This window comes from Topomyia yanbarensis, chromosome 1, assembly GCF_030247195.1.
Source record: "Topomyia yanbarensis strain Yona2022 chromosome 1, ASM3024719v1, whole genome shotgun sequence".
Taxonomy (NCBI): Eukaryota; Metazoa; Arthropoda; class Insecta; order Diptera; family Culicidae; genus Topomyia; species Topomyia yanbarensis.
Genome location: NC_080670.1, coordinates 21038494 through 21050671, shown reverse-complemented (window position 1 = coordinate 21050671; position 12178 = coordinate 21038494). Strand labels below are relative to the sequence as shown.

At 40.2% G+C, this 12178-nt stretch overlaps 1 protein-coding gene across 6 annotated transcripts in view; it reads left to right on the top strand.

Moving 5' to 3' along the window:
• Positions 1-12178, top strand: part of LOC131677065 (probable G-protein coupled receptor No18) — a 138826-nt gene that overhangs the window by 16202 nt on the left and 110446 nt on the right. The gene's annotated exons all lie outside the window — the stretch shown is intronic.

Below are 12178 nucleotides of genomic sequence, written 5' to 3'. Positions count from 1 at the left end.
TTGGTTCACCACCACCGAGGCTGGTGAATCATTGCTGTTCTATAGTGTAGGTATATGAGCATAGCGTAATAGTATCCGTTGCTCATTCTCTCTCCCATTCGAAGAGATATCAACTGCTATGCATCATTCGTTCTCCATAGCAAGCTGTACATAGGCACCCAGATTCTCTTTGCTTGCTGGGTGCGAATGTAGGTACGAAAAATGATGCCGCCCAGCTGCCCCGGAGAGTAGCACTCATAACGAGAATGTGTTTATTGTCTTTTATTATTTTTATTCGAGATATTCTGTGCGCTTTTCATATGCAATATTTTTTTAGCTTTGTCATCAACCTATTGAATATGTCGAATTGTGAAAATACAAATAGGGTTAAGGGAACATGTGGAGACTTTACCAAGCACAAAATTCAACAATTATTAATAACGTGTTCCATTTGGTACTAAATTTTTTTTATATTTGTTTCGATCCCATCAGCTAATTTTTCATCTTCTTCATTTCGTTTTTCATCTTGCTCCCTTACGCTTATATTTGAAACTTTAAACGCGATTATCACGATATTTGCGGTGACTACGAGTGCCGAAAGAGTTTGCAACGGATTTCAAAACTTTATTTTTGCTTGTTCGTAATTTGACTGCCGTGTCCTTGAACGATTCCATTTTTTCGTCAAAATTTTCATATTAATGTTATGGATTTGTTAATAATTTTTTTCAGGTGAAAATGGTGTTTTTTTTGGAAAAATCGTTTCCGTTTCCAAAAAGAAGAGAAATTTTCAATCAATCCTTCAAGGACACCACAGATAGATACATTAATGATTTTTATGGCTGATTTTGTGACACGTGAACCTGCAATGTAATCAGTATAGTTAATCCAAAAAAGCAATGCATTAAAAAAAATCAAAGCTCATGAAATACAATCGTTTTATATTTTTAACTAGTACTAAGAACCTCAACAATATGGGAAGAAAAGATAACAGCATGTTATATGCCATTGTTTTTTGTTCTGATATTTTAAAATTCTCTTGCTCCCCAAGCCTTGGTCAAGGCTCCCGCGGTGGGTAGACTTGACCAGAAAAAACGATCACAGAAAAACTTTTGTAACTTTTGAAAAAGTAAATTATCAATTCTAAAAATCGTTAATACGCAGAATACCTTTGCATATTACATTTCAACGAGTTTTGGAAGACATTCAATTATTAAACCAAAAACAATTTGTCTTATGGAATACAATATATTTTTAAATATTCATAAGCCAGTCGTTGTTCAAGTTCAACTCAGGGTTTTTTTAGTATTACACAGAACTAGAAAAAATCGTAAAAATTTACGTGTTCTGCTCCTGACATATACGAGCATCAAAAATGTTTTAGATTTAATTTGAATTTCACATGACTATGAATTGCGTAAATCATGTTTTGCCTTTCTCATATAGAAAGGTTATGCAATCACTCTGAAAAACGCCAACCTAATCCCGGCCCGGAGGGCCGAGTGTCATATCCCATTCGACTCAGTTCGTCGAGATCGGAAAAAGTCTGTCTGTGTGTGTATGTGTGTATGTATGTGTGTGTGTATGTGTGTGTGTATGTGTGTGTATGTATGTATGTGCGTATGTGTCAAATAATGTCACTCATTTTTCTCAGAGATGGCTGGACCGATTTGCCCAAACTTCGTCTCAAATGAAAGGTGCAACCTTCCCATCGGCTGCTATTGAATTTTGGATCGATCGGAATTCTGGTTCCGGAATTACGGGTTTCAGAGTGCGGCCACACAGAAATTTCTCATAAAAACTATAGGAAAAATTAAAAATAGAATTTTTATTTTTGATGCTAAATGTATTCAAGGTGCAAAAACGTCGAGATTTGATGCAAACACGAAAAAAATTTGACGAAGATTCACTTTTGTGGATTTTGCACATTTTTGCCTTTCTCATATAGAAAGGTTATGCAATCACTCTGAAAAACGTCAACCTAATCCCGGCCAAATTTTTTTTTTCGACTCGCTTAAGGTTTCTGGATTTTAACAGGGGCGTAGTTGATGGTTTACGGAGAGGGGTTACACTCCCCCTCTACTGTTCACTCCCCTCCTTTAAAAATCTCCTTAAATCACCCCTCAGACCACCACCTCATACCCCTCCCTTTCTAACCCATCATCTTTAAACCACCACTATATTACAAAGCATACCAATTTAAGCTGGGGAGTCGTTCGTTCATGGGACTTTCGCCCTCCTCACATACCCATCGCCGCATGACAAAATGAGTTAGCAAGCAGATAACATTGATCTAATGCTGATTAGGCTAATGGAGTATGATATTTTTTTGTTTCAAGTGTTTCACCGTCGACACGTAGCTCATCAAGTTCGTGGCTGGCATGTCATTGTGTATAAGTGCAAAGTGTACTAAGAATGTAATGGACATTTCCACAATTATGTTGAACATAAAAAGCCTCCGTGCCATAGTTTAGAGAAATGAGAAAGGCACAATTGCACCGCTAGGTGGATTAAAACAGGTTTTTTTTTATTTAAATGTCAATGAATGCAATTTGTTAAATTGTTTTTATTAACCAGTTGACAAATTTTGAATGATAGGATAATAATGTTGATGGAATAGGAAAAACAATATAGTGTGATTTTTTCCATTTAAACAAAATTTGAAAACATTTTTGGTTGCCTGGTTGCAATAAAAATCTCGGGTAACTTAGAATAAAGGCATTAAAGTCAACTGTCAAGATTCATTTGGAGGATATTCCGAATAAAACTTTATTCGCCAAGCTCGGAATAATTGCAGCGAACTAAGCTGTTCAGATCACTAAAGCATTAAAGCGGGATACTAATTTCTTCCCAAAGATTAAAAGGCATGTGTAATTTTGCTATTCCTGCTCAACTTTAGACGCAGCTCGAAGTAATTTTTTGATTATTAAATATTCCACAATATGCCGTACATTTTAGACACTCCGTTAGTAGGTATCCAATTTAATCAGGAGTCATAAATCTTGCTCATCGAATTTGTGGTTAATATTATATTTGTTAACATTTAACCTGTCTGTACAACATTTAGGAAAAGAATGTAGTACATCATAGTTTGAAACATATATTGTCCTTGTTAAATGCGAATAACTTATAACCAAGCTTATAACCACTTCGTTTTGGTTCACGATTATAAAATTTCAAATATTCGTAAGCTAGAGATACAATGTTAGAAAAAAATGAACCTATATGTGTTGGGCTGAATCGTCTGAGGAACCAACATCCAAAAAACTGATAAATGCATATCGATGTTTGAATATCCACGATTTCCCTAAATTTATAATGCATCGTGAACTGAACTAGTTCTTCATTTTTTCCCCTCAAACCTCAGCAGAATCAAATAAGCGGTACCTGTTGCCTAATGTCCGCTTCACAAGCCATATGTTCTTAACTGACGTAGCGAAAGACGCTGAAAACCGCTAATATGGCCAGAAGAATTTTATATTCAGATTCAGCATTACACAATGAATCTGAATGGTTCAACAGCTTGTATGTTCTTGAACCAATTTCACTAAATAATCAATCAAGCAAAGAGGAACCACTATTCAAGAGAGAAGAGAATACTGATATCCTCTCTCTCAATGATACTCACAACTGTTCATCATTATAATGATACGTGCTTATGCAAGCGTGTGTGGATATATTCGTTTCTGTTTCTGTTTCCTTGTGTTATTGCTTCGGTATCCATAGCGGCAATTCATTCGGTTGGGGTGAAGGCAAGCGTTTTACTGAACTGTATTGTGGTTCGTTCGGATTGAATTTGAATGAATGGTGAAAGCTCTGGCATCCACCCATTCTTTCCAATCTGTTTTCGATATTAACACGAATCGGAATTACAATGTTCGAATCCAAGTTGCTGCAGTATATCCATTAGCGTCCCAAATCCCAATCCCAAAATCAGATCAGATCCCAAAAGCTGGCCGCATCCTATCGCCACGAGTCTGGCCTTCATTCTCTCCCGAACTTGCCGTCCGCATCCAACTTCTCCTTGTACAGCCACTTGTTACCGACAATGTTGCAAGTAGGTAGTGGGTCCACAAGCTCCCATGTATCTTTCGACACCAACGACTCATTGGCACAATCCATTCCTCCTTGTTAGAGCAGCTGACTGCTTGCTCTTACGTTGTCGGATCATCTTGGTCCACCGTTGCCATACCAACAAAAATATCTCCAAACTGCGCCGGCAACACTCCCCGGCTGGAACGACGAGGATTCTCCCGCTGGCTTTCGTTCTCCAAAACAGGAGCGTCTTCACCCTTGATACACTTCTTCAGCCGATTCATACCCAAGCAAGTCTTCTTCATCTTCAGGATCTTCTTCGAATGCAGGAACGGATGTCGGATCACGAGTGATTACCTGAACCGGTAGTGGCTCCGACTCAACCATCGAAGCAGTAGCTTCTAGCTTCCGCTCGGCCTCGCGTTCACTATCCACACGACAATCCTTGAGGAACAATACATCCCGGCTGATGGTGGTTCGTCCCGAAATCGTATACAGCAGCCTATAGGCCTTATGCTCGTTGGAGTAGCCTAAAAATATTTTAGCTTACGCGCTTTAGGCACGTGTCTCGGCTAGAACGTGTACCCAGGCTTAGCAGCCGAAGATCCGGAAGTGCTCATGTGACGGAAGTCTTCCATACCACTTCTCGTAAGGACTCATTCCGATTGATCTGGAAGGTACCCGATTTTGGATGTTGCCGTCAGAATCGTCTCTCCTTAGTACTTTTGATCCAGTTTCGCATCCAACAGCATACAAAGCGCCATTTATTTCAGGTATCGGTTTCGCCTTTCTGACCTTCCGCTCGGAGAAAGTTCTGCAAATCTTTGCTGGTAAACTTTCCTCCATCGTCTGTTTACAGCAGCCTGGGAAGCTTGCCCATCTGCGTCCTGCAGAAGCAAATGAAGTCCTTGATTTCCTCTGCAGCGCAAGACTTCTTTCTCAGAAGGTACACGAACGCCTTTCGTGTATGGCCATCGACCAAACAAAGGAAGTATTGGTTTCCACGCGGCGTGCTCTTCATCGGACCACTGAGATAAGCGTGTACGATGTCTAGCTTTTCCTTGGAACCTCTATGCACACTTTTCGGAAACGGTGCCCGTGCCATCATTCCCTCTAGGCAACATTGGCACACCGTACGCACTCCGCGGTCTATGAGCTTCATCCTATCAGCTTGCTTGTTTACGTGAATCGAGCGGACCGCTTCAAGATCCCGGTCGCACGCGTCTGTGATAGGTATGCAAACAAAGCGTCATGTGCGACACTAATCATCGCCTGCTCCGGAACACACAAACGGTACAAGCTTCCGTGTCGCTCGCGTACCGCGTACACTTGTCCGGTGCGGCTTCGAATTTCGCACCGATTCTTAGTGAACCCCACATCAAAGCTCTTCTTCGCAAGTATACTCAGTACTCACCGACACAAGTCCACTGGTAAATTTCGGCACATACAATACCTCGCTCAACCCGATATCTATCGGTTCTCCGGTGGCCGTCACGCGAACGATGATTCCACGGCCCATTCCAGCTACTTCGGCTCGCTCGCCATCGACCAACATCACGCTCGTACTGCCGGTTTGCTCCAACACAGTAAAGAGCTTCCGATTTCCCGTCATGTGTCGTGAAGCACCACTATCGATAAACCAGCTCGACGGTTCAGCTTGTCCCACTATCCACGTCAGCGGTCCCGCGGAAACTGATTGCGCCTGCTTCGCTTTCGGTTCATCTGACTTCTTCTTCATCGGATTCGTCGCTGATTCGCCAGCTGCACTATTCGGGCAATCTTTCTTCAGATATCCAGGTTGTTTACACTGGAGACAGGATCGCGTCTCCGCTTGTTTACTTCCAGCACCAACGAACTTGCTACCACCACTTCCACGTCGGCGGCGATGATCCACTTGGACTTCCACTCCACGAACTGTATCGTCAACTAGTCCCGTGTCCAACATCGGCGTTGCAACAGATCGGAAAAAGTCGGCAAATGTTGCTCTACGTCGTCGCCCTCCATGAGCTCCAGATTCGTCAACTTCTTGAGGAGATAGACCTCCAACCCTTGTCGTGGTAGGTCTTCAACGCATCCCATGCGTCCTTCGCATTCGCACCATTGAGCACCAAACTTGCCTGGTCGTCTTCCATGCAGAGCCCGATTGTCGCCCGAGCTTTTGCATCCGCTTACGTCCACGCATCTGTTACTGGGTTTACTTGGGATTCGAAGATGACTTTATATGAATTGTAGTTTGATTCGCCATCCTCCCTTTTTGTCAGTGAAGGGAGGTACAAAAAAGTGGCTCCTTAAGGTGACTCTTTGTGTGAATTTGGGCATCTCTTGGTGTACAGATCTTTCTCTTTTTCGTTTCCAAGTTTCTCTTTGTGTGGGTTATCTGCACAACGCAGTGTTTTTGTGCTGCTCTTTTTTTAATCGGCGTATTTCGCTCTTTGTGCGTATTGTGTGAGCAAATAACAAGCCTATAAGGCAAGTTTCTTCTCTGACACATATTTTTTACCACAGCTCACAGAAACGAATGCTACTCCGCGAATTGACAGTTGTTGGTGACGTCAGAGAAATCGTTGAGATAAACAAATGGATTTCTCGAATGATGTTGATTGACAATATTGGAGCTCTTACGGTGAAAAAAAATAATATGCAACGGATTCATGACGTAAATTACGCCATAATTACTCTAGACCCAGTGGATAATCAGTGCATCTTTGTGATTATTAGCGAAAATCAGGAATTTGGCTGCATGCCATAGAAAACATATCTCATCGTAATTTCTTGTTACCAGAAAAGGTTTTGGACGTCGGCATAGCTTTCTTATGATTCATCAGGTGCCGATCATTCATTAGCAGCAAACAATAAATGAATTTCATAAAACTGTTTTCACCGACGATTTCTATGACGCGCACTCGTTAAATGTTTACACGCTAACGAGCTAGCCTAGTATATGTAAGCCGTGTTTTTTACTAAAACTAAATAGTAATCAGCTTTGGCAATCAGGAGTTCTGCGTGAACAGCGAGTGACTTGTAGTTTTAATTAAAACCAGAAGACACGTTGGTAGACTTGAGTGATTCGTAGTTATGCTGCATAAGCTCGACTCCTGCCAGCAGAAGACAAAAGATTAGGCTGTAGGATTGTAAGCGTGTTTCTAATGACCCTGCAACTTCTAGTTTTCCGATCTGTATATTTCACATCCTTGCTCTCACTAGAGTACTATGGCTCTAATTTTCGTAACTTTCCCTACATAGTAGTCTCTAATTCAATGTCGTTAAAAAGTAAAAAAGAAATTGTGACTGCATAAGTCGAAATAAAAAAATAAAAAAAGTTTTAAATAATGTTTGACGAATTTATCACATTTCACAATACTTCCTATTGTGCAACTCGGAAATGCATCGATTAACGTTATTGAGCTACATGTTTTTCGTTGCGCTAGAGAGGATATGCCGAGAATGCAGTTGATGAGTAATAGCAATATTGCCACACAGTTGGCTAGTTTTCTGATGCAATTCAAAATGAATATTTATGACGAATGTCATGATATTAGGAGTAAACTGCTCGATAAGTTTATAATATTTAGACTTTACATCTGATGGCGGCGGTGGTTGAGCGTGACCGCCACTCGCCCCAATTGGTCTGGGTTCAATCCCAGCCGAAATCGTTGAGATTTTTCTAAGGTGAAAAAAATCTGTGGTCACGCCTTCCTTCGGAAGGGAAGGAAAGCCGTTGCTTGATGGGTCGAAATCTAGTCCAGATAGTGGGGGTCTCACCTCTCTGGCGTCGGTGTTTGGCCTCGTAGCGGAAATAGGCTGAGGGAAAATAATCAGAACTAGAAGAAGAAGAAAAGGACTTTACATCTCCCAGTTGTACGCAATGAGGAACTAGACAGTTGATCAATTGTTTTTTTAATGTGTTTAAACTTACTCGTGTTTTATTTGTATCGTGAAAGTATTTTAGTATGTATGTATATAATGTGTAAGCATAACTACATGCATTTCTTTTGACGTAGGACTACGTCTTTGTTTTCGATATGGGGGTGCACTCTGCAAATTCTACAAAAATGGTATGTAACGAAAAGTGGTCCAATTTTAAACGCATATAATTCAGCCATCTCACGATAAATTTTCAATTTTTTTGCACAAATCGCCTCGAAATACTTCTAAGAATAGATTCCAATAGATAAACCCAAAGATTTTTGATATCATAGCATTAAAAAATTAAATAATATACAACCTTGTCAAAATATCGCGTATTAACACACAGAAGATAGCGCTTCCCAAGCCCTGTACGACGGATTGGTGTACCTAGCGCGCAACGCTTCTATGAATGACGTCATCATCGACTATTTAAAGAACGGACTTGGCCAGACACGCTCAGTTCCCTGTTGAACGGCTGGCGAAGCAGATCACTGCGCTGTGTTTTTTACAGCCAGTGTAGCTGAGCTAGAAGTCCGTTACACTGGCTGTGGAGGGACGCTACCCTGTGTCGTCCAACAGGCGACCGCTCCAACTGCTTCCTAAATGCCGCTGTAATGTTGCCAGTAAATTTTTGGTGTAACTAGCACATGTATTTGCTATTTGCGCTTGAAATTATGTAATGTAGTGGTAGTAATAAGCTTCCCATTTTGGTTTAAACGCAAGGACAGTTTTTAAAACAGGATTTGATTAATTAGTTTAGCTCATCTAAGCAATTTTATCAATTCTGTAATTTAAAAGGAATTTTACGGAACTTGGTGAATTTGGCCCCACTTGCAACTGGTATAATCAACCTGCACAAAGTGTTGCATAACGCAGAGCTGTTTTTTGGAACAAAATGTGTTATCATTCAGCTCTTCGCTATGCAAAATCACGATATTATGACAGATGGGCTAAGCGCGACCGTTCCTTTCAATCGGGAAAGGCCGCGTGGAATTTTGGTGAAATACGCTAATAGTGTTGTGGTGGTACTAGTTGTCTCTTTCGCTCTACCCATCATCATCAGCGTTGACTCATTTTGCATTGTACGCTTGGGTTCAATGTTTGGGGCGAATGTAATATGGCGGTAAAATGAACACGTTAAGCAAAGTCATTATTTTCTAACTAATAAGTGAATGAGATATTACAATCACCTTATATTTCTTGTTAGACATGTTTTGTACATATCTGGTAAAAATACTTCGTCATAAACACATTTTTTCAAACATGATTCTTGATTTCCAAACATGTCCAAAAATGAGATATGTTTATAGCGAGTGGGTAAAATGAACATGTGGCGGTGGTAAAATGAACAGTTTCTGGTGACCTGCGAAATGTCCTGTATGTATGCAATGCGCAGCGTTGGAAAGTATTTTCCGATCAATGCTAATATCCCAAAAAATCATGAGCTTTGCATACACACAGGGCATTTTGCATTCCAGCTCCGAGCAAAAACAATTGTCACGGAAGAATTGAATTTTCATGACGTAATATTAACCATTTTACAATCCTGTGGCATCGAAACACATCTACAAACTTGGGGTTATCCATGGGTGTTTGAACTTTTAGGATCTGTTTGAGATCAACTAGAAAGCTTGTTCTATACATGAGATGTGATTATATTGTCTAAAATTTGATTTTTCTTCACCGGTCCGGGTGTTTTTTCCCACACACTAAGTACTAAGAAAATAAATATTTTACATTAAGTAGTATAGTCCTACGTCTACAGTTCGTGCAACCCCATAGGGCTGCCCCTTGTAGTTTTTAATTTCATTCTAAATACTCCCCACGCGATACTTCCGTGTTTCCATTGCTCGTTTGGAACCGTTGTTTTGGTTTCGCTAGGAACTTTTGGCTTCAGTCTTCGCGCATCGCTATATAAGCATCATCATTCACCACTAACATAAATCCGCCACAAAATAAACGAATTGACTACAGTACCGGGTAAGTCTGGAAGAATTTCCTCTCCGTACATGGGTGTGTTCACTTCACTGCCTCCATGTGAATGCTACCTGTTGACGAAAGCACGAAAATGAATCCCACTCAGTGAACCGTAAAGGGTAGCTGTCTTTTATGACTTAACCTCCAGGCACTCATTATGTTTCGCCGCCGAACGACTAACGGTATTCTGTTTTCCTTCTGCTTCATAAATTCCCACCTCGTATTATCCCACAGAGGCGTACGAAGTTCGAATGCGCTGCAGCATCTAGTTTCTTCATTGATGCTGGTCATGAGGTAGAAGAAAAAAATATACGACGTTGAATAGTCGACGGAAGTGAATAATCTGGTTTCCGTCTTTTGGCTTCTAAATGCGTGGTTCTAATGTAGTTATAGAGGAAAATGGATAAATATCATACTGTTAATCCCAGGGCTTCATTTCGCTCTGCAATTATGTTTTAAGTAAGACATACTCAATAACATGAAAAATATTCAATTTTTGGAAATCTTAGAAATATAGACGAAGTGAAATAGTGAAATTTATTTTTCATTCTGTGCTTTACAATTAATCGCCTAAAGTTATGAAATTCGCAGTTTCTCAGAATGATATTTCTGTTCTCGATCCAAAGATTTGCTGTTTCGGGGCGTTGCGGTAACAAGAAAATAAAAAAAACGCAACCGACACACCACGGAACGTGCCGAAAGCTACTTTCCATTTAATTACAAAATTGCCAAAGAAATGAGGGACGCGCGATCAAACAATGGATACTCAAAGGCCTTAGTAGAAAGGTACGCAAAGAGTGTGCAGAGAGTGAAGCCAAAAAAAGTCTACCAATCGAGCAAAATTAGAATCCAGCTTTGCTGTAAAGATATCAGAGATGGATTCCAATTGTGCTCGATAGGTAGACTTTTTTTGACTTCACTCTTTGCGCAACTGTTCTCTATAAACTGTGTGGATACTAAGGTTCAAGCGAAGGGTAACGAAAATTTTTTAAGCTACATTGCTGATTTTGGACGAATATTTTTTCTTTCTTTCCAGCATATTTGTATGCCATAACAGGTATCAACCCTGAATCTGTGACGCAATATTCTAACACTCGCTAGCGGTCATTTGAAATGTAAATCTGGATCGAATCCAAGAATCTTGGTATGCATACATCTCGATTGCAATGTTTGTTCACCACACAAACGACTGGTTGGCATGATTGAAAACCAGGAATAATTGAATAGCGGAAAGCTCGCGGTGAACGCGAATTTACGCAACTCTGCGGGGATTACTGTTGTTATGCGTCGGTACTACCTGCCAGGTTCCGCGGAAAGAGAGCACCCGGGATTTAGATTCGTTTTGGGTACAATGCTTGTTTATTTTGGTTCCGGTTTCACTTGAAAACAGAGGCTGATTAATTGTCGGTTGACGGGTGAAAATTGCGGCAATATTTCATAGGAAATCTGTGAAACGAAAACGATATTAATATTTCATCTAGAAAAAAAGTTTCATATTGGCTATGAGAACTCACAGGTTTAATATGTTGAAACAAGCTTGAAGATTTATATGATAGGCATTTGGTGGAAACGCGTGGTACTTAGTACAGCTATTTAACAAATATGCTCCATCCAACCTTTTAGGCTTGAATTGTTCAAATTTAACAGATTTTTTAATACTGAAAGCAGGCTTATAATATAGCCGCCCTTTGGTTTAAATTTAAGTGTTGTTGTTGGAATACACCTATCTTTCAAAATTAAAATATGCGCGTGTTTGTCAAAATCTACTTAGAGAGAAAATTGCGGACGAAACGTTATTTAAGGCGGTGGCTTGTGTGATGTACTATTTCGAGATATTAGCTCAAAAAGGCATGCTAAAATCGTAACTTCCTATGGATTTTTTTCTAGCTATTCTGATGCTGCAATAGTAACAGCGTGTTAATAACTAGAACTAAAACCGTAGCTAAAATGTACATTTTTCTTCGTAATTAATCAGTCGCGGGACATGATCATTTTCTAAAAAAAAATCCGAATATGAGACGGCATTTTAAATTGCCGAAGCGACTTGTGATAGCGAACTGAGTTTCCCTGTTTTGAAATGCTGATGAGTACAAATATGGGGGGGAAATGCTACCCCCAAGGAACGTGTTAAATAAATTCAACAAGCGCCGTTTTCTTAGATTCAGGTGAATGAATGAACAACTTGAATTTGATTCGGTTTGGCGCTATAGTTTTATTGTGAAAAGTGCAACATCAAAAAGAATGAATCGATCGCGATACCGTGAAGGGACCCGCGGTTGGT